The sequence below is a fragment of the Petromyzon marinus genome, chromosome 1 (assembly GCF_048934315.1).
Source record: "Petromyzon marinus isolate PM22_M1 ecotype Great Lakes invasive population chromosome 1, UKy_Petmar_22M1.pri1.0, whole genome shotgun sequence".
NCBI classification, from domain to species: Eukaryota; Metazoa; Chordata; class Hyperoartia; order Petromyzontiformes; family Petromyzontidae; genus Petromyzon; species Petromyzon marinus.
This window is the reverse complement of record NC_133667.1, coordinates 5433487-5451508: the sequence shown is the minus strand read 5'-3', so window position 1 is coordinate 5451508 and position 18022 is coordinate 5433487. Positions and strand designations below refer to the sequence as shown.

General features: G+C 54.8%; 1 protein-coding gene across 2 annotated transcripts in view; it reads right to left on the bottom strand.

Moving 5' to 3' along the window:
- The window catches only part of LOC142907221 (uncharacterized), a 219061-nt gene extending 202799 nt beyond the window's left edge, over positions 1 to 16262 (bottom strand). The window contains exons 1-2 of one of the 2 annotated variants that reach the window (XM_076056544.1): positions 16193 to 16262; positions 14572 to 14688 (exon numbers count right to left, since the gene is read on the bottom strand). The gene's annotated coding sequence lies outside the window, so the exon portion shown is untranslated. Of the gene's footprint in view, positions 1 to 2299; positions 2496 to 14571; positions 14689 to 16192 lie in introns of those variants that run through there. The other variant, XM_076056484.1, reaches the window with a different exon arrangement.
- Between the last annotated feature and the right edge of the window lie 1760 nt (positions 16263 to 18022).

Here is an 18022-nt window from a genome sequence, read left to right as displayed (position 1 = left end):
GAGCCAGAGGCTCAGGGAGCTTGTGGTGAGTTGCTCGCTCAGCTCGGTTGGTACAGCTAAATGCTGCAATGCGAGTCCTGGAGAGAGGTGTTCTTGTGTCTTCTCAGCTCGGTCGGAACAGCTACATGCTGCGATGCGAGTCTTGGAGAGAGACTGGGTTATAATTCCCCCGATACGGCCGACACGTGCGCGTCGGAAAGGCGGGGGGTGCTACCGAGTGGCATGAGATGTCTGGGTTGGCCTTCAAGGGAGGGCTTCTGAGTTGTGCGAGCGCGGAAAACGCGCGTGGGGCCGCCATTTTGTGCGAGCGCGGTAAACCGCAGGGGATGCGGCTCGTGCATGCGGCCGCCATTTTGTACGTGCATGGGTATTTGTGTGAACCATTTCTGGGCAAGAGCAGGCATTTTTTTTGTCACGTCGATTTAACATTCTTTTTTTACAAAAAATGTAGATACTGAGGCAACGCTGAAGTGCGACTTCTTTGCCCAGTACATGGGTCAACCTGGAAGCATGACTTCCTTGACCCGGGATGTTGTACAACATCCAACGGTTGTACCTTTGGTTGCAGCATACTGGCTCGACTTTGAAGAGTGACTTCCTTGAGCCAGTACATGGGTCGACCCTGAAGTGCGACTTCTTGACCTGGGACGTAGGGAGACGTCCGGAATGTTAAGTAGTGTTTGTAGGTGGGTGTTAGACTTTCGGTCTTCGCCCTATTGCCACCTGTGGGGTGGAACGGTAACAGGGCGGTGTGAGACCCTGCCATCTATGGGGTGGTTGTGTGGTTTTGGTTTGATTTACCGGTGTTGGTTGTGCATCCAACGCGTCGGAATCTATGTATTTTTGTTTTTATTTCTTCCGCCGGGCGGAATACGATCATCTCCACTTCCCTGGGCCGGGTGGCTGTCGTGTCCGACGAGCTGAGGCGTGGGCTTGTGGTGCTGTGCCTCAGGAGGTGGTTTCTTCTTGTCACAGGATTCCTGCACCTGCCGCCCTTGGAGTCGCCGGTTATGCTGACCGGATGTGGACTTGAAGGGGAGAGTGGAGCGCCTGTACGTCACTCCTGCTCATCCTGTTGCCCAACTCCTGGGGAGGGGCCGTGCCCTTTTTGGGCCTTTTTCAAGTTCCCCCAGGACCTCCAGGGAGAGCGTGCTCGCCTCCCCTGGAGGCTCGGCCACGCGAATTCGTTTGAAGACTGGCCGCCGTCCATGACTCTCACACCTTGTTGATTGCCTGCACCGTTGTCAAGCAGCCACATTCATATGTCGGTGCATGCGTACAAATTCACACGGATGGGCTGTGCTAAGGGATAAGTGGGTTGACCAGTTCTTTTGGTGTACATGTTGTTGGTTCCCCTCATTCCATACATTCTTCCCTTCCCCTCCTCTCGGTGTGTGTACATATGTTTCTCGGGGTGATTATTGTCGGTCGCCGGTTGTTTGTTGACGTTGTTGTTGGAGGCACAGTTTTTTTTTCTGTATTGTCACAGCCGAGACGGCTGGTTTTTTTTTACATGGGGGAGGGTGATGTAGTGATTGTAGAATCACTGTGTACACACGCACAAGCGTGACGTCACTATGCGGGGGAGCGTCATGACCACGCGGGTCTACACACACGCATGACGTCATCCCGGCTGGAGGCGGGAATGACGTCAGGGCCGGTTCTGGGCTCCGGGAGGCCACGAGGGTGGTGTGAGGCCGTGGCACTCTCTGTGACCCCGGCTGGACACGGAGTTAGGGTGAGAGATGGCGTGATGGTCAGGGCTAGAGACAGAGTTAGGGTGAGAGATGGCGTGATAGTCAGGGTTAGAGACAGAGTTAGGATAAGAGATGGCGTGATGGTCAGGGTTAGAGACAGAGTTGGGGTTATATTGAGTTAGGGTTTGATACGAGTCAGGGCTGTGTGTACAGTAGTAAGAGTCACAAAACACAAATGTTTACATCTCCGGACACAGTATGTATTTAACTTCTTTTAAACTAATCATGCACTGCCCAGCTCACCCTGCTCTCTGAGCCCTCCTGTCTCTCACCTGGCTGCAGTGTTGACTTCGACATCACCACGAGAATAACGAGCGAGTAATCTTAGATACGAGGTTGCGAAAGAGAGGTACTGGTTGTGAGAGAGAGGTACTGGTTGTGTGAGATGCGTTACCTTCCCGATGTCAACGCTAAGATTGGCAGTGGAGCTCTTCCTGCCCCAACGATTCAGGCGCATATCTCAAAGTCGCGCAGCGCACAAGCGGTCACCGGGTTTGACGATTCGGTCAACCCCGACCTGGGACGACTCAGAGCTCTCTCACCTCTCGCAGCAATAGCGGTGGCGGCTCCTGCTGCTCCTGTCCCGGCCTCTGTTACTGATTGGGTTTGCTTCAGCGATGAGCTCAGTGCAGGCGGCTCTCTCCTGACCTCTGGCTCGCTCTCCGCTTCTACCCTCGCCTCGTCCTCCTCACCAGCTACTCACCGCTGAGTGAGCGTCTCTCGCCCAGCGATGCGGGGAGGTGCAAGGGGGGGCGGGGAGTTTCACTTCGCTTGCCTCCCTGCCAGGGGCTTTCCAGGCTGGGACGCGGGGCGGGGGTCGCACCCGGGCTGGCCACGTGGTCTGGTGGTGTTTGTGCAGTGAAGGGCCATTGCCCAAAACGTCGCCTGTTATATATTTTTTTATTTTAAGGAAGCATCATTGACGAAGTTGTTGGGTTTGATGATGGATGTGTTTACACTGTGTGGTGTATGGAGTGTTAAGTGTGGTATGATGATGGGTGTGTTTACACCGTGTGGTACATGGTGTGTATAGTGTGTAGTGATGATGGTTGTGTTGACACTGCGCAGTGCAGGATGTTTTATATTTTAGCAGCAGTTACATGTTTGTACAGATGCTCATTAGGGATCATCCAGTTTTAGGGTTGTGAGTGCATTGAATAACTCCTCAAATTTTCAAATAATTTATTTTATTTTGAAATTGGTAAATGTCTTTAGATATTTTTTTTTAAATAAAGAATACTGTAATGTGCACCTCAAGTTTGTGTGGATCACACTTCGGGTTCCCTGTTACTAATTGGGTTTGCTTTGGTAAATTACACAAAATTGTTTGTAAATGAATGCAGTCACGTTTTTATTCACGTTTTGAACCGGTTCCCTGTTGATGTAACACATGGAGCAAGTACCGATGCTCGCTGTTTGCATCACGACCTGTCTGCGTAACTGTGATTGTGTAGCTAACAATTGTGCCGCATTGGGACGCTCTCAAAGTTCCGTTCACATTCTCCAGAATGAGAGAGGCAAACTAAGACAAGTCAAAGTGAACGACTCTGTCTCTCGTCTCAACCAGCACGGTGTGGCGCTCATTTTCATTGGTGGCTCTGAGTCAGCAGTGGAAATTCGTGAACCCGTTCAACACAGAGGCTGGGTGCCCACCGGCACGCTCACTTTGCTCACCCGCCCATACTGGACATGTGTGAGAAAGAGATTCAAAGCTCATCAGATTCCTCCACTCTAAATACAGATTCTGATTCTGACTTTACAACACCACGACTGGTTTGAGGGTCAAAGTAACGCGTTCCGCACAGTGCCCGGATACGGAACCCAAGCACGCAGGTAACGTACGGGGCTTTCCGACAGTGGCGGTGTTGTTCGCTCGCGGGTTCCTGAGACGCTCGGCACACGAAGCTACCCTGCAGCCCAACCACACCCAGCACCGTGCATGTGGGCATGGTCCCTGTGTACCTGTGTACAGGTGTGTAGGTACAGATACACAGTGAAACTGCATGATCTCCCTTATGTACCTATGTACAGGTGTGTAGGTACAGATACACATTGTAGCTGCATGATCTCCCTATGTACCTGTGTACAGGTGTGTAGATACAGATACACAGTGAAGCTGCATGATCTCCCTATGTACCTGTGTACAGGTGTGTAGGTACAGATACACAGTGAAGCTGCATGATCTCCCTGTGACCTGTGTACAGGTGTGTTGGTACAGATAGACAGTGAAGCTGCATGCTCTCCCTATGTACCTATGTACAGGTGTGTAGGTACAGATACACAGTGAAGCTGCATGAATCTCCCTTATGTACCTGTGTACAGGTGTGTGGGTCAACTCTACTCAAGACTCTTAAGAGGCCCAAATGCCCACTGACAGTGTTTTGGGAGTTTACCCTCCACACTCGGGATTGTCACTGCACGTGGCGTCACTGATAGATGCACAATGAATGTTTTGTCTGATGCAATATTCAGCTGTTTAGCTGTGTTCATTAACACTTCGCTAATTTGCACAAAGAACTTCACGTGTGCCCACGTTGTTATATTAGACCACAAACTGAAACATTTAGAAACTATGGCCAACCAACAGGCAGCAGTGAAACAAAGACAACTTTAGACCGGCTTCGTCTTTATGAGGACTCATCAGTGGAGCAGTCATCAGTCTTCACTGCTGCCATATGCCCCTGGGAGCCTTACGCAGGGACAGGGCTGACCTCTACGCTATGGTTGGCCATTTTTTCTAATTGTTTTAAGTTGTGGTCTAAACATACAACATGGTCACAAATGTAAGTTATGTCTGAGCTCGTGGTCTGGATGAGGCTGAGAGGCGTTGTACATGCAGTGGGCATCTCTGTGCGTTGTTAAATTGATTTGGAAAGTTGGTGCTTTAAGAGGCTGTTATTCATCAGTGGATAGAGCACGGGTAATTAGGATGAGGGATCGCTTTGAAGCCTACTTGGTTCAATATAGTATCTGGTGAGTGTCATGTGAGTGGTGTCAGGAGTGTAGTATCTGGTGAGTGGTGTCTGGTGAGTGGCAGGCGATTATTGAGTGTTAAGTGAGTGGTGTCAATGTCTGGTGGGTGTTGACTGGTATCAGGTGAGTGGTGTGATGAGTGTGAGTGTCTTGTGAGTGGTGTAAGATAAGTGGTGAGGGCTAGGTGAGTGGTGTAAGATGAGTAGTGAGTGGTGAGGGCTAGGTGAGTGTGAATGGTGAGGACTAGGTGAGTGTTAGTGGTGAGGGCTACATGAGTGTGAGTGGTAAGGGCTAGGTGAGTGTGAGTGGTGAGTGAGTGGTTGTGAGTGGTGAGTGTGAGTGCTGAGACATCAGGCTGACCACGAGTGCTGAGGACTACATGAGTAGTGTATGATGAGTGTTGAGTGGTGAGGGCTAGGTGAGTATGAGTGGTGAAGGCTGTGTGAGTGGTAAGGGCTAGGTGAGTCTGAGTGGTGAGTGGTGGTGAGTGTGAGTGGTGAGACATGGTCAGGCTGATTACGAGTGGTGAGGGCTATATGAGTAGTATACGATGAGTGTTGAGGGCTAGGTGAGTGGTGAGTGAGTGATGAGTGAGTGTGAGTGGTGAGGGCTTTGTGAGTGGTAAGGGCTAGGTGAGTGTGAGTGGTGAGTGAGTGGTGAGTGTGAGTGGTGAGGGCTGTGTGAGTGGTAAGGGATAGGTGAGTGAGTGGTGAGTGAGTGGGGAGTGTGAGTGGTGAGGGCTGTGTGAGTGGTAAGGGATAGGTGAGTGAGTGGCGAGTGAGTGAGTTGTGAGTGGTGAGTGTGAGTGGTGAGTGAGTGAGTGGTGAGTGGCGAGTGAGTAGTGAGTGGCGAGTGAGTGGTGAGTGTGAGTGGTGAGTGAGTAGTGAGTGGTGAGTATGAGTGGTGAGTGAGTGGTGAGTGAGTGGTGAGTGTGAGTGAGTAGTGAGTGTGAGTGAGTGGTGAGTGAGTGAGTGGTGAGTGAGTGAGTGAGTGGTGAGTGGTGAGTGTGAGTGGTGAGTGTGAGTGTGAGTGGTGTGTGAGTGGTGTGTGAGTGGTGAGTGAGTGGTGAGTGAGTGGTGAGTGAGTGGTGAGTGGTGAGTGTGAGTGGTGAGTGTGAGTGGTGAGTGTGAGTGGTGAGTGGTTAGTGTGAGTGGTTAGTGTGAGTGGTTAGTGTGAGTGGTTAGTGTGAGTGGTGAGTGTGAGTGGTGAGTGTGAGTGGTGAGTGTGAGTGGTGAGTAGTGAGTGAGTGGTTAGTGTGAGTGGTGAGTGGTGAGAGTGAGTGGTTAGTGTGAGTGGTTAGTGTGAGTGGTTAGTGTGAGTGGTTAGTGTGAGTGGTTAGTGTGAGTGGTGAGTGTGAGTGGTGAGTGTGAGTGGTGAGTAGTGAGTGAGTGGTTAGTGTGAGTGGTTAGTGTGAGTGGTGAGTGTGAGTGGTGAGTGAGTGGTTAGTGTGAGTGGTGAGTGTGAGTGGTGAGTGAGAGTGGTGAGAGATCGTCAGGCTGACCACGAGGATTGTGATGCCGCCGCCACGGAGCCGATCGGCGGGTGGCCCACCTGCGATCTCGCCGCTCTGAGCGGCGAGGCCGACATTGCTCCACCCCACCACCTCCCCACCCCCCCCCCCCACCGGAACACACACGCACGCACTCCCCCCCACCATTAGAGCGCGTGGGGAGACACCCTGGCCGACAGGTTTTCACCCAGAAGCCCTCGTAAAGGGATAATCTTCACGGTTTCCTGCAGCCAGGGAATTGGACGGTCTCCCCCGACGCTAACACCCGCCGCGGCGCCGTGACTTTGGTTGTAATTACATGGTCACGACGGGGCTGCCGAGCCACCGCGGGTAGACAGCACACACAACACACACGGGTCAGCAGGCAGGTAGGAGGGCAGAGCCACGAGCGGCGGGAAAGCAGGGTCGCCCTCTGGCTGGAGGGTCGCTGAGCAGGTAAATTTAGATGCGGACGTCGCTGAAAGCAACGGCCCGGGGGATGCTGGGATACAGATGGGCCTACCGATTGGCGGGTGATCCCAGCGAGCTGATTGGCCCGCGAGTCGGCACCAGGTAGCCCCTTTGATGTAGAAAGAATAAAGCGGGTCAGGGCGAAGGAAAAAGGTGGTCTGGCTACTCGAGTCGACCCCAGGTCCGTCAACTCCCGAGTCCAGCCACGCGAACGTCCGTGGGACGTATCGACGCGCCGCGAGGACCAGACGGCAGTGACGACGAACCGTGAGTAAGAGAGAGAGAGAGGGAGTTGGGACTTCGCTTAAGAGCAAAACAGGAGAGGGTAAAGGGGAGGACAGGTAGAGTGTAGTGCCGACTATCGAGAGATAGATTGGTCCTGCCCCGCTGATCCCGACTGACTCGGTTAAATAAGGGCTCGCCGGCGCGGTGGAATAAATCGTCGGCGGTTACATAACGGACTGGTGTGGTTTTTGCGGAAGCGTGGGTGCGCTTACTGTCGCGGTGGTCGTTACATAACAGACTGGTGTGGTTTTTGCGCGGGTGTGGAAAGAGAGTGGAAGCGTGGGTGAGCTTGCTGTTTGCGGCGGTCGCCGCGTGTGTGGAGCGGCGCCGCGTGGAGTGTGTGCGCTACCAACCGTCGGCTGGGGACTCCCACGTTGCGAGCGGATACCCATCTCGCACGCATGCCCATCGCATAGCCCTTTAAACCCGTTTAATCCAATCCCCCCAATCGTCGGAGTGAGCACGAACGACGTCGCTTACCCTCCGACCTTTAACCCCCCGGTTACCCGCGTGTGATTGGTGCGTGGGACTGCGCGGGCGGGGAGCGTCGCGTTTGGGTGCCGGCGAAGCGCTAGCGGGTCCCAGGGAGGTCGAGGGTGATGCCCCACCGGCAGGAGACCTGGACTCGGGGGGGGACGGCACAGGGGGGGGAACAGGAGCGCGACGACCTTGCCCCGCCCGGGGAGGAGTGCGGCGGCGGCAGCTCCCACACTAGTGGAGAGTCTGGGAGCGTCGGGACTTCGCGGACAGGGTCGCAGGCAGGGGAGGTCCCGGGGGCCGGCGACCCTAACATTACGGTGTCAGAAGCGGTACGAACCCCCGCGTTACCCCACGCGAAAATAAGGCATATATTCACTGGCCGGGGTACACCTTCGTGGAGAGCATTTGCCCGCAACGTCCTAGGGGCTAAGGAAATTAATGGGTGGACGGACGCGCAGACGCTACGTCAACTTAATATGAATCTGGATGGGCGGGCAGCCGATTTTGTGGAAGCCCTACCCGCAAGCGCGCAGACACAGCTAGAGGAGCTGATGCGCCGACTTGATCTGCGCTTTGGTACGCGCGATGAGGAGGAGGCAAAAGCGGCCTTAGAGGCACGCCGTCGCCAACCCGGCGAGGACCTGCGCGATTATGCCGAGGATGTGCGTGAGCTAACAAAGATCGCACGCCCGAGGCACACCACGGAAGCGATTGAGGAGCTGGCCACAGAGAAAATCCAGCGATACTTAATGCGCACGGCGTGGTGGCAGCCAGACGTGAACTGTACGCGCCTCTCCTTTGATGCCCTTGTCGAGCGCGCGCGCAAATGTGAAAGAATTTCTAGCGAACGCGCACAGCTCCGAGGACTGGGACGGGAGCGCACCATCGCAAGTCTGTCCACCGAGGAGGAAGAGGAGGAACAGGAGCTCACCAGGATGGTAGGGGGTCGGGAAAGGGGGCCTCCGGTATCCCGCGAGACCACCCCGGGATGGGTAGCGGGGATACAGGCGGGCATCGAGGGGATCGACAACAACGTAACCCAAGTACGGGCACATGTGACTACGCTGCAGACTACGGTAGAGACGATTCAGACCGAGTTGGGAGGGCTAGCTGGGAGGGTAGCCCGACTAGAAGCAGAGTCTGGGCAGCGGCGCACGGGGGGGAGAGGGAGCGGGCAGGGTGCCCACTATGGAGCCGCCACCCCCCCCCGGGCGTGTTATATGTGCGGCCGTCAGGGGCATCTCATGAGAGACTGCCCACAGATCGCCCGCGCTAGATATACCGAAGGGTTAAACGCCAACGCCCCCTAGAGAGTGGACCACCTAGGGGTGCAATCACCGAGGTCCCGAAACAAAACGACGATAATAATAATGGTAAGCAAGTGACACCCACACAGGTCACGGCCACAACACCCAAGGACGCGGTGAGGACGGGCGACTGGCTACGGGAGCTGGTGGCAGGAATCACGGGGGCCACGTCACTGGTGGAAGGACAGGTGAACGGGCAGCGCACCCGGATCCTACTGGACACGGGGGCCGTAGCCTCACTCGTGAGCGCCGCGCACTGCAGCGTGCTCGGGGTTGACGTGAGCCGCCTGCCGGCCCCGGATTGCGCGCTGCACACAGCGAGCGGAGCCGGGATGGGGTTGCTGGGAAGGATCTCCCTCGAGGTCCGTCTCGGAAACCAGGTGTGCACTCAGGAGTTCTACGTCTCGAGTGTGCTGTGCCACGAGTGTATCGCAGGTACCGACCTCCTGGAAAAGCTGGGGCTCAACGTGCAGCCCCGACAGCGGTGCGCCACCGTGGAAGGCAGCGGGGAACGGATTCCATTCCTGGGACGGGAGCCGAATCGCCCCCGCTTCACACCTGTGGCCGCTACCCTGACGACGGCCGTCACCATCGGGCCGCTCGCCGAGATGCTGGTACCTGTGGCGACACCCTCCACCGACCCCGCGCACCGACCATCGGGGGAGGTAATGCTAACTCCTCACCCGGAGTTGGCAAAACGATACGGGGTTGTGGGGTCAGCCACGTTGGTAAACGCCGATGGGGGCCGATTGTTTATGCGTGTGTTTAACCCCCACGGCACCCCAGCAATACTACGACGGCGCACCACAGTAGCCACCGTGCACCCCCTACACGCGCGCCACTCCAGCGACTCGGTATTCGCACTCTGGGCGGAGGACCCCGGTCGCCCCGAGGACCAACAAGACCTGGCCTGGCGAGTCGGCCCGACTCCCCACGCCGAGGTCGTCCCCCTTCTTGACGCGGTACACGTACCTTGGACAGATTTACCCAAGGGAGAGGCCGATCAGCTACGCGGGTTACTGCGGGAGTACGCCGACGTGTTCAGTGAACACGATTCAGACGTGGGTCGCACAGATCTCGTTAAGCACCAAATCGACACCGGGGCCGCCCGACCCATAAAACTCCCCGCGTACCGCGTGGGCGCACCCGAACGCGCCCAGATCAAAGAGGCGGTCAGGGACATGCTCCGCGATAACATAATTCAGCCCTCGGCGAGCCCCTGGTCTGCCCCGGTGGTGCTAGTAACAAAAAAGGACGGGTCAACCCGGTTTTGCGTCGATTACCGCAAACTAAACGCAGTCACCCTCGGCGACGCCTTCCCCATACCGCGCATCGACGACACCTTTGACAGCCTCGCCGGAGCGCGGTATTTTTCCACCCTCGATCTCGCGTCCGGGTACTGGCAGGTGGAGATGACGGAGGAGGATCGGCCAAAAACCGCATTCACCACCCCGATGGGGCTATTCGAGTTTCGAGTACTCCCGTTCGGGCTCACCAACGCGCCCGCGACGTTCCAGCGGCTGATGGAGTTGGTGATGCGGGGCTTGCAGTGGGAGCAATGCCTGATTTACCTGGATGATGTGATCGTGTTCAGTAGATCTCTGTCTGAGCACTGGTCCAGGTTACGGGAGGTGTTCCAGCGACTGCGAGCGGCTCATCTCAAGCTCAAGCCGCGTAAGTGTTACATCGCACAGCGCGAGGTGGGGTACCTCGGACATCGCGTCAGCGAGGCGGGGGTGCGCACCGATCCGGACAAGGTACGCGCCGTAGTGGATTGGCCACAGCCAAGAAACCTGTCGGAGATAAGGTCATTCTTGGGGCTCGCCACCTATTACCGTCGATTTGTAAAGGGATTCAGCGAGATTGCACGCCCCCTCACCCAACTCACTTCCCCCAAGAACCCCTATCAGTGGACGGAGGCCTGCCAGACGGCCTTCACCACCCTCAAAGACCACTTCACACACACCCCCACACTGGCTTTCCCCGATTTTACCACCGACTTTATTTTGGACACCGACGCCTGCAGCAGCGGGCTGGGTGCGGTGTTGTCGCAGGTGCAGGAAGGGGTGGAACGGGTGATTGCGTACGCCAGCCGGACCCTGAGCGGGGCCGAGCTGAACTACTGTGTGACCCGTCAGGAATTGTACGCTGTGATCTTCGCGTGTAAACAGTTTCGGCCGTATTTATACGGCAGGAAATGTCGAGTGCGCACGGACCATTATGCTCTGCAGTTCCTCCTCACCTTCAAGGAACCGCGGGGGCAGATGGCCCGATGGCTGGCGCAGCTGCAGGAGTACAACCTGCAGATCGAATACCGGGCGGGGCGGACGCATGCAAACGCGGACGCATTATCACGGCGACCCGCGGTGGGTGCCGAGACGAGGGCGGAGGAGGCCTGCCCGTGCTTCACGGGGGGACGTTGCCGATAGGCAACGGACCCCCGGGAACCCGCTGAACCTAACCCCCCCCCCGGCGAGAGAGAGTGCGGTATGCGCCACAGAGACCCCCACAGGTGGAGGCGCGGACCCAGTCGGCCGCCCGGCGAGCGCAGGGCCCACGACTCGGGACCCCGTGGACCACCCCGCCCCGATCGGACGGATCCAGGAGGACGTCGGCTGCGCCTTCCCGGGCCTGAGCGACGAGCAGCTGAGGCAGACCCAGCAGCGGGATCCGGATCTGGCGGCGGTGGAAGCGGCCCTGCGGGAGGGGAAAAGCACCCTACCAGGGCCCTGGAGCGGTTTGTATGCCCGGTTGTGTGTGCAGAACGGGGTGGTACGAGAGTTAACCGAGGCCGGCCAGCCGGGGTGCATCTGTGTTCCCGCCCAGGTGCGACCCCAGCTGCTACGGCTGGTACACGACCACCCGCTCGGGGGCCATGACGGGGAACGGCGCACTCGGGAGACTCTGCGTCGCCAGTATCTCTGGCCCAAATTGACGCAAGAGGTGGCCGCCTGGGTACAGGGCTGCCGCGCTTGTCAGCAGTGCGGGCCGAAACCGGCACGATACCCAGTACCCCTAAGGCCGTTCCGCGTCAGTCGGACTAACCAGCTGGTCGGCATCGATCTCCAGGGGCCATTCCCACGATCCCACCGGGGCAACCGCTATATCCTCGTAGCGGTGGAATACTTCACCCGCTACCCCGTGGCGGTGGCCATCCCCGATAAAACGGCCCTGGTAGTAGCCCGGGCGTTTGTGGAGCACTATGTACTTAAGCACGGGATCCCGGAGCGAGTCCTTACCGACCAGGGTAGCGAGTTCGAGGCCGAGTTGTTTCAGGCGCTGTGCCGGGAGTTCGGGATCCAGAAAGACCGAACCACGGCGTACCACCCCCAGGCGAACGGTATGGTTGAACGTATGAATCAGACTCTGGCCGGAAAGCTCAAGCGTATGGCGGCCGCAAACCAACGGGATTGGGACGAACACCTCCCCTACGCCCTGTTCGCCTACGCCACCACGGTGCACACATCGACGGGACAAACCCCGTTCCTAATGATGTTTGGTCGTGAGTCTCGTCTACCCGCAGACTTGCTGTTCGGCATTCCTCCACCCCAAACGGAGGAAGGGAGTCGCCCCGTGGAACATCTGATGGAGACCCTACGAGGGGTCCGGGACCGGGCCTACCCGCAAGGGGAGGCCGCGCATCGGCGACAGGAACAGAGCACCCGACCCCGCGTGGAGCCCCCCCTTTTCTTGACAGGTACCAAGGTGTGGCTACACACCCCTCGCGTCGGGGCCGGACAGGTGGGGAAGCTGGCGGAGACCCTGGACCGTGGTACGGCAGATCTCTCCCTGGACGGTACTAATCCAGGGTGGAGAGAGGGGCCGAGAAACGGTGGTTAACGTCCGCCGCTTAAAACCATGGAGGGCAGCCCCGGCGGGGGAGAACCTCGCTGCCCGAGTACCGCGAAATCCCGGTGCCCCTGCGCCACCCGTGCTCAGGGGCCTCGCGCACTACATGGGCCCCGCCGTGCCCCCAGCCCCGAGGCGTCCCGGCCCCGCCAGAGGACGGCGGGGACGCCGCCCCTTAAACCCCGCTGCCGCGGAGTTTGTCCCCCAGCCCCCAGGTGCCGAGGGATCGGAGGAGCCACTGGAGTGGAGAAGGAGACCGCTGCAGGAAACCCCGAGGACGGAGCCACCTCCCCCGAGGCCAGCCACGAGATCCGGGCGGATCCCCCGGACCCCGCAGCGCTACCTCGTGGGCGCGGCCCAGGCGAGGTGCTCCAGTCAACCCGGGACGGGGACTGGCACCTTGGGGGGCTATGTGATGCCGCCGCCACGGAGCCGATCGGCGGGTGGCCCACCTGCGATCTCGCCGCTCCGAGCGGCGAGGCCGACATTGCTCCACCCCACCACCTCCCCACCCCCCCCCCCACCGGAACACACACGCACGCACTCCCCCCCACCATTAGAGCGCGTGGGGAGACACCCTGGCCGACAGGTTTTCACCCAGAAGCCCTCGTAAAGGGATAATCTTCACGGTTTCCTGCAGCCAGGGAATTGGACGGTCTCCCCCGACGCTAACACCCACCGCGGCGCCGTGACTTTGGTTGTAATTACATGGTCACGACGGGGCTGCCGAGCCACCGCGGGTAGACAGAAAGAATAAAGCGGGTCAGGGCGAAGGAAAAAGGTGGTCTGGCTACTCGAGTCGACCCCAGGTCCGTCAACTCCCGAGTCCAGCCGCGCGAACGTCCGTGGGACGTATCGACGCGCCGCGAGGACCAGACGGCAGTGACGACGAACCGTGAGTAAGAGAGAGAGAGAGGGAGTTGGGACTTCGCTTAAGAGCAAAACAGGAGAGGGTAAAGGGGAGGACAGGTAGAGTGTAGTGCCGACTATCGAGAGATAGATTGGTCCTGCCCCGCTGATCCCGACTGACTCGGTTAAATAAGGGCTCGCCGGCGCGGTGGAATAAATCGTCGGCGGTTACATAACGGACTGGTGTGGTTTTTGCGGAAGCGTGGGTGCGCTTACTGTCGCGGTGGTCGTTACATAACAGACTGGTGTGGTTTTTGCGCGGGTGTGGAAAGAGAGTGGAAGCGTGGGTGAGCTTGCTGTTTGCGGCGGTCGCCGCGTGTGTGGAGCGGCGCCGCGTGGAGTGTGTGCGCTACCAACCGTCGGCTGGGGACTCCCACGTTGTGAGCGGATACCCATCTCGCACGCATGCCCATCGCATAGCCCTTTAAACCCGTTTAATCCAATCCCCCCAATCGTCGGAGTGAGCACGAACGACGTCGCTTACCCTCCGACCTTTAACCCCCCGGTTACCCGCGTGTGATTGGTGCGTGGGACTGCGCGGGCGGGGAGCGTCGCGTTTGGGTGCCGGCGAAGCGCTAGCGGGTCCCAGGGAGGTCGAGGGTGATGCCCCACCGGCAGGAGACCCGGACTCGGGGGGGGACGGCACAGGGGGGGGAACAGGAGCGCGACGACCTTGCCCCGCCCGGGGAGGAGTGCGGCGGCGGCAGCTCCCACACTAGTGGAGAGTCTGGGAGCGTCGGGACTTCGCGGACAGGGTCGCAGGCAGGGGAGGTCCCGGGGGCCGGCGACCCTAACAGGATCAAGGCGAGGAGCACCGTGACGCTCCCTCAAGCAGCAACGCCAACGCGCCAGACGCGACACGTCGGGGTTATTGTTATTGTTGTTCTAGGGGTTTATTTTATACTGGCAGGAGGTATCCGGCGTTGCCCCGGGGGAAAAAATATATTTCAAAACGTGTCTTCACTTAGCAGCGTTACTACTGGGTAGCCTGCATCCAGTGTATGATCGTCTCGTCGCGTGCGGTGGTGGGGTAAAGTGTGGGTAAGCTCACCTCTTCCAGGGCATCTGGTCAACGTGGAGTAATCGAACAGGCGCCCTCTCGAGCTGCCTCCACTGAAGCCCCTTCCACGAGCAGCGGTGCGAGCACTTGCAGGGCTGCGCCTTGACGCTTTAACAGAAACACGAGGAGGGCACATCGTCCACGCAGTGACCTCGAATCAATTATAATCAGCAGCGTGTTCATAATCATCAACATTATCATCACCATCTTCTTAATTATCATCTTCGGTAGCGTTTTCAGAATTATCAGCAATGCGATGACTGTCATCAGTAGTATCATAGTTATCATCAGTAACTTCTTAAAAACTGTCAGCAGCATATTTAGCAGCAGCATCGTCATAACTACTATAATTATCAACATCAGCAGCAGCAATATCGTTATAATCAGCATCATAATTATAATCAGCAGCAACATTGTCAAAACTACCATCAACAGCGTCCTAATTACTGTCATCACCATCATCGCATTATCCTCATTATCATCAACAGCTTCGTCAAAATTATTATCATCAACTTTATAATGATAATCAGCAGCATCGTCATCATCAATATCACCATCAGGAACATCGTCATCATCATCATCAGCGTTGTATTGATTACTAGCGGAAAGCACCCGGCGTTTGAAAATGTATCTTAAAAACATAACATATACTTTTGATTTAAACCTTTCGTGACCGCAGGGATTCATATTCTTAGTTCTTTCGGTAAAGTCACGTAGAAGGGAAACAATAAAATAATGAAAATATAAAACAATAAAATTCTCACGACGTTTCGACTGCAACACAAGCAATCATCATCAGGTGTGAAAACCACAAGAACATTTTTCAAGAAAATGTTTCAAATTTTCTTGTTGTGGTTTTCACACCTGATGATGCTTGCTTGTGTTGCAGTCGAAACGTCGTGAGAATTTTATTGTTTTATATTTGTATTATTTTATTGTTTCCCTTCTACGTGACTTTACCGAAAGAACCAAGAATATATAACATATACTGTACATACACAAATACTAAGCTATTGTGAAAGCCCGGCGTTCCGTTTGTCCAATTTGTCCGTCAACAAAATTAAAGAGGCTTGCACAAGTCCTGAATCAAAAGGTCGTAGAAAGTGGGGGGTAAATAGTTTACCTAAAAGGTTTCCACAAATTGTCGACCCCAGCCAATTTTTATTTTGTAGGCATAGACACCTACACACGCTACACACAATAGTTAGCAGTGTCTAGTGACTCTATTGCAGTGTCTGCTGACTGTAGTAGTATCTGACTTTACAGTAGTATCTACTGACTGTAGTATCTACTGACAGTAGTAGTATCTGCTGACTCTATAGTAGTATCTACTGTCTCTGTAGTAGTATCTATTGACTCTATAGCAGTGTCTATCTCTGTAGTAGTAACTGCACACGTTGAGGTGGTGAGGGGCGAGGAGGACATCAAACCGTGCAAAATTTACCTCAGCGTTGTGCCTCTGTGTTGTAGTAGTATCAACATTTACCTCAGCGTTGTGCCTCTGTGTTGTAGTAGTATCAACATTTACTTCAGCGTTGTGCCTCTGTGTTGTAGTAGTATCAACATTTACCTCAGCGTTGTGCCTCTGTGTTGTCGTAGTATCAACATTTACCTCAGCGTTGTGTCTTTGTGTTGTTTTCCCGCCTTTTTGACGCGAGGGGGAAGCTCCCTCACGTCGCCGCTGAGCGAGGCCGCGTGCGTTGCCAGGGGCAACCACGAGGCGGAATTCCCGCTCGTGCGTTGCCAGGGGCAACCACGAGGCGGGATTCCCGCGCATGCGCAGATGCGTGCTTTGGCGTTCGCGATCAGCGTGGTAATATAAATGATTATAAAGTGTGATTTTATTATTATTAGCTCTTTCGGTAAAGTCACGTTGAAGGTAAACAATAAAATAATAAAATATATATAAAACAATAAAAATTCTCACGACGTTTCGACCATAACACAAACGGCCATCATCAGGTGATGATGGCCGTTTGATGATGACCGTTTGTGTTATGGTCGAAACGTCGTGAGAATTTTTTATTGTTTAATATATATTTTATTGTTTTGTTGTTTCCCTTCAACGTGACTTTACCGAAAGAGCTAAGAATATGAATTACTGCAGTCACGAAAGCTTTAAATCAAAATGTGATTTTATTATTCTTGGTTCTTTCTTGCGATCGAAACGTGGTGGGTTTTTTTAAATTGTATTTTTTATTTAATTTGTATTTTCTATCTACGTGACTTTACACAAAGAACCATGAAATCATGCAGTCACGAAAGTTTTAAGTCAAAATATGATTTTATTTTGATTTAAAGCTTTCGTGACTGCAGTGATTCATATTCTTGGTTCTTTCGGTAAAGTCACGTTGAAGGGAAAACAATACAATAATAAAATATATATGATTTATTTGTTTACGTCTGACGAAGGGGAAAAACAAACAGCGCATTTTCGTCCGCGAGGCTTAGTGCGTTGCAAGGCGTGCGCAGACAGAGACAAAAAAATACTTTTATAGGTAAGAAGATTTTTTTTTACTTAAAACTTTCGTGACTGCAGGAATTAATATTCTTGGTTCTTTCAGTAAAGTCAATAAAAGATTAGAAAATTAAATTAAATATATATTTTTAATATTAGTTTATTAGCTTTTATTTCATTTTCTATCTACGTGACTTTACCGAAAGAACCAAGAATAGGTAATATTATTGTTGTTCGGTAAAGTCACATAGGTAAAATAAAATAAAACAATTAAATCACGACGTTTCGGAGGCAACACAAGCTTCCGTCTTGAGGTGGAACAGTCACAGCATCAAGTACTTGATGTACTTGGGGCGATGTTCCCTGCAGTCACGAAAGCTTCAAATCTAGAATTATTGTTGTTGTTAGTTAGAGACAAGTGGCTTCTAAACCATGACCACATACTGACTGGACTGTGTTCACTGTCCCTGCATCAATGGACACGAACGCGTGCACCACAGCGAGTGTCGCGAGTGCGACTTCTGTGCAGGCTCCATGCTGGGGCTGAGCCGCGTCGCGTGAGGCTCGTGGCCACCTTTTAAAGCGCTCGCCAGAAATGAAGCACCACCACCACCTTGGTGATGTCGTCTAGGGGCATAAACCATCACCACCACCACCTTGGTGATGTCGTCTAGGGGCATAAACCGTCACCACCACCTTGGTGATGTCGTCTAGGGGCATAAACCATCACCACCTTGGTGATGTCGTCTAGGGGCATAAACCATCACCACCACCACCTTGGTGATGTCGTCTAGGGGCATAAACCGTCACCACCACCTTGGTGATGTCGTCTAGGGGCATAAACCATCACCATCACCACCTTGGTGATGTCGTCTAGGGGCATAAACCATCACCACCATCACCTTGGTGATGTCGTCTAGGAGCATAAACCACCACCACCACCACCTTGGTGATGTCGTCTAGGGGCATAAACCATCACCACCA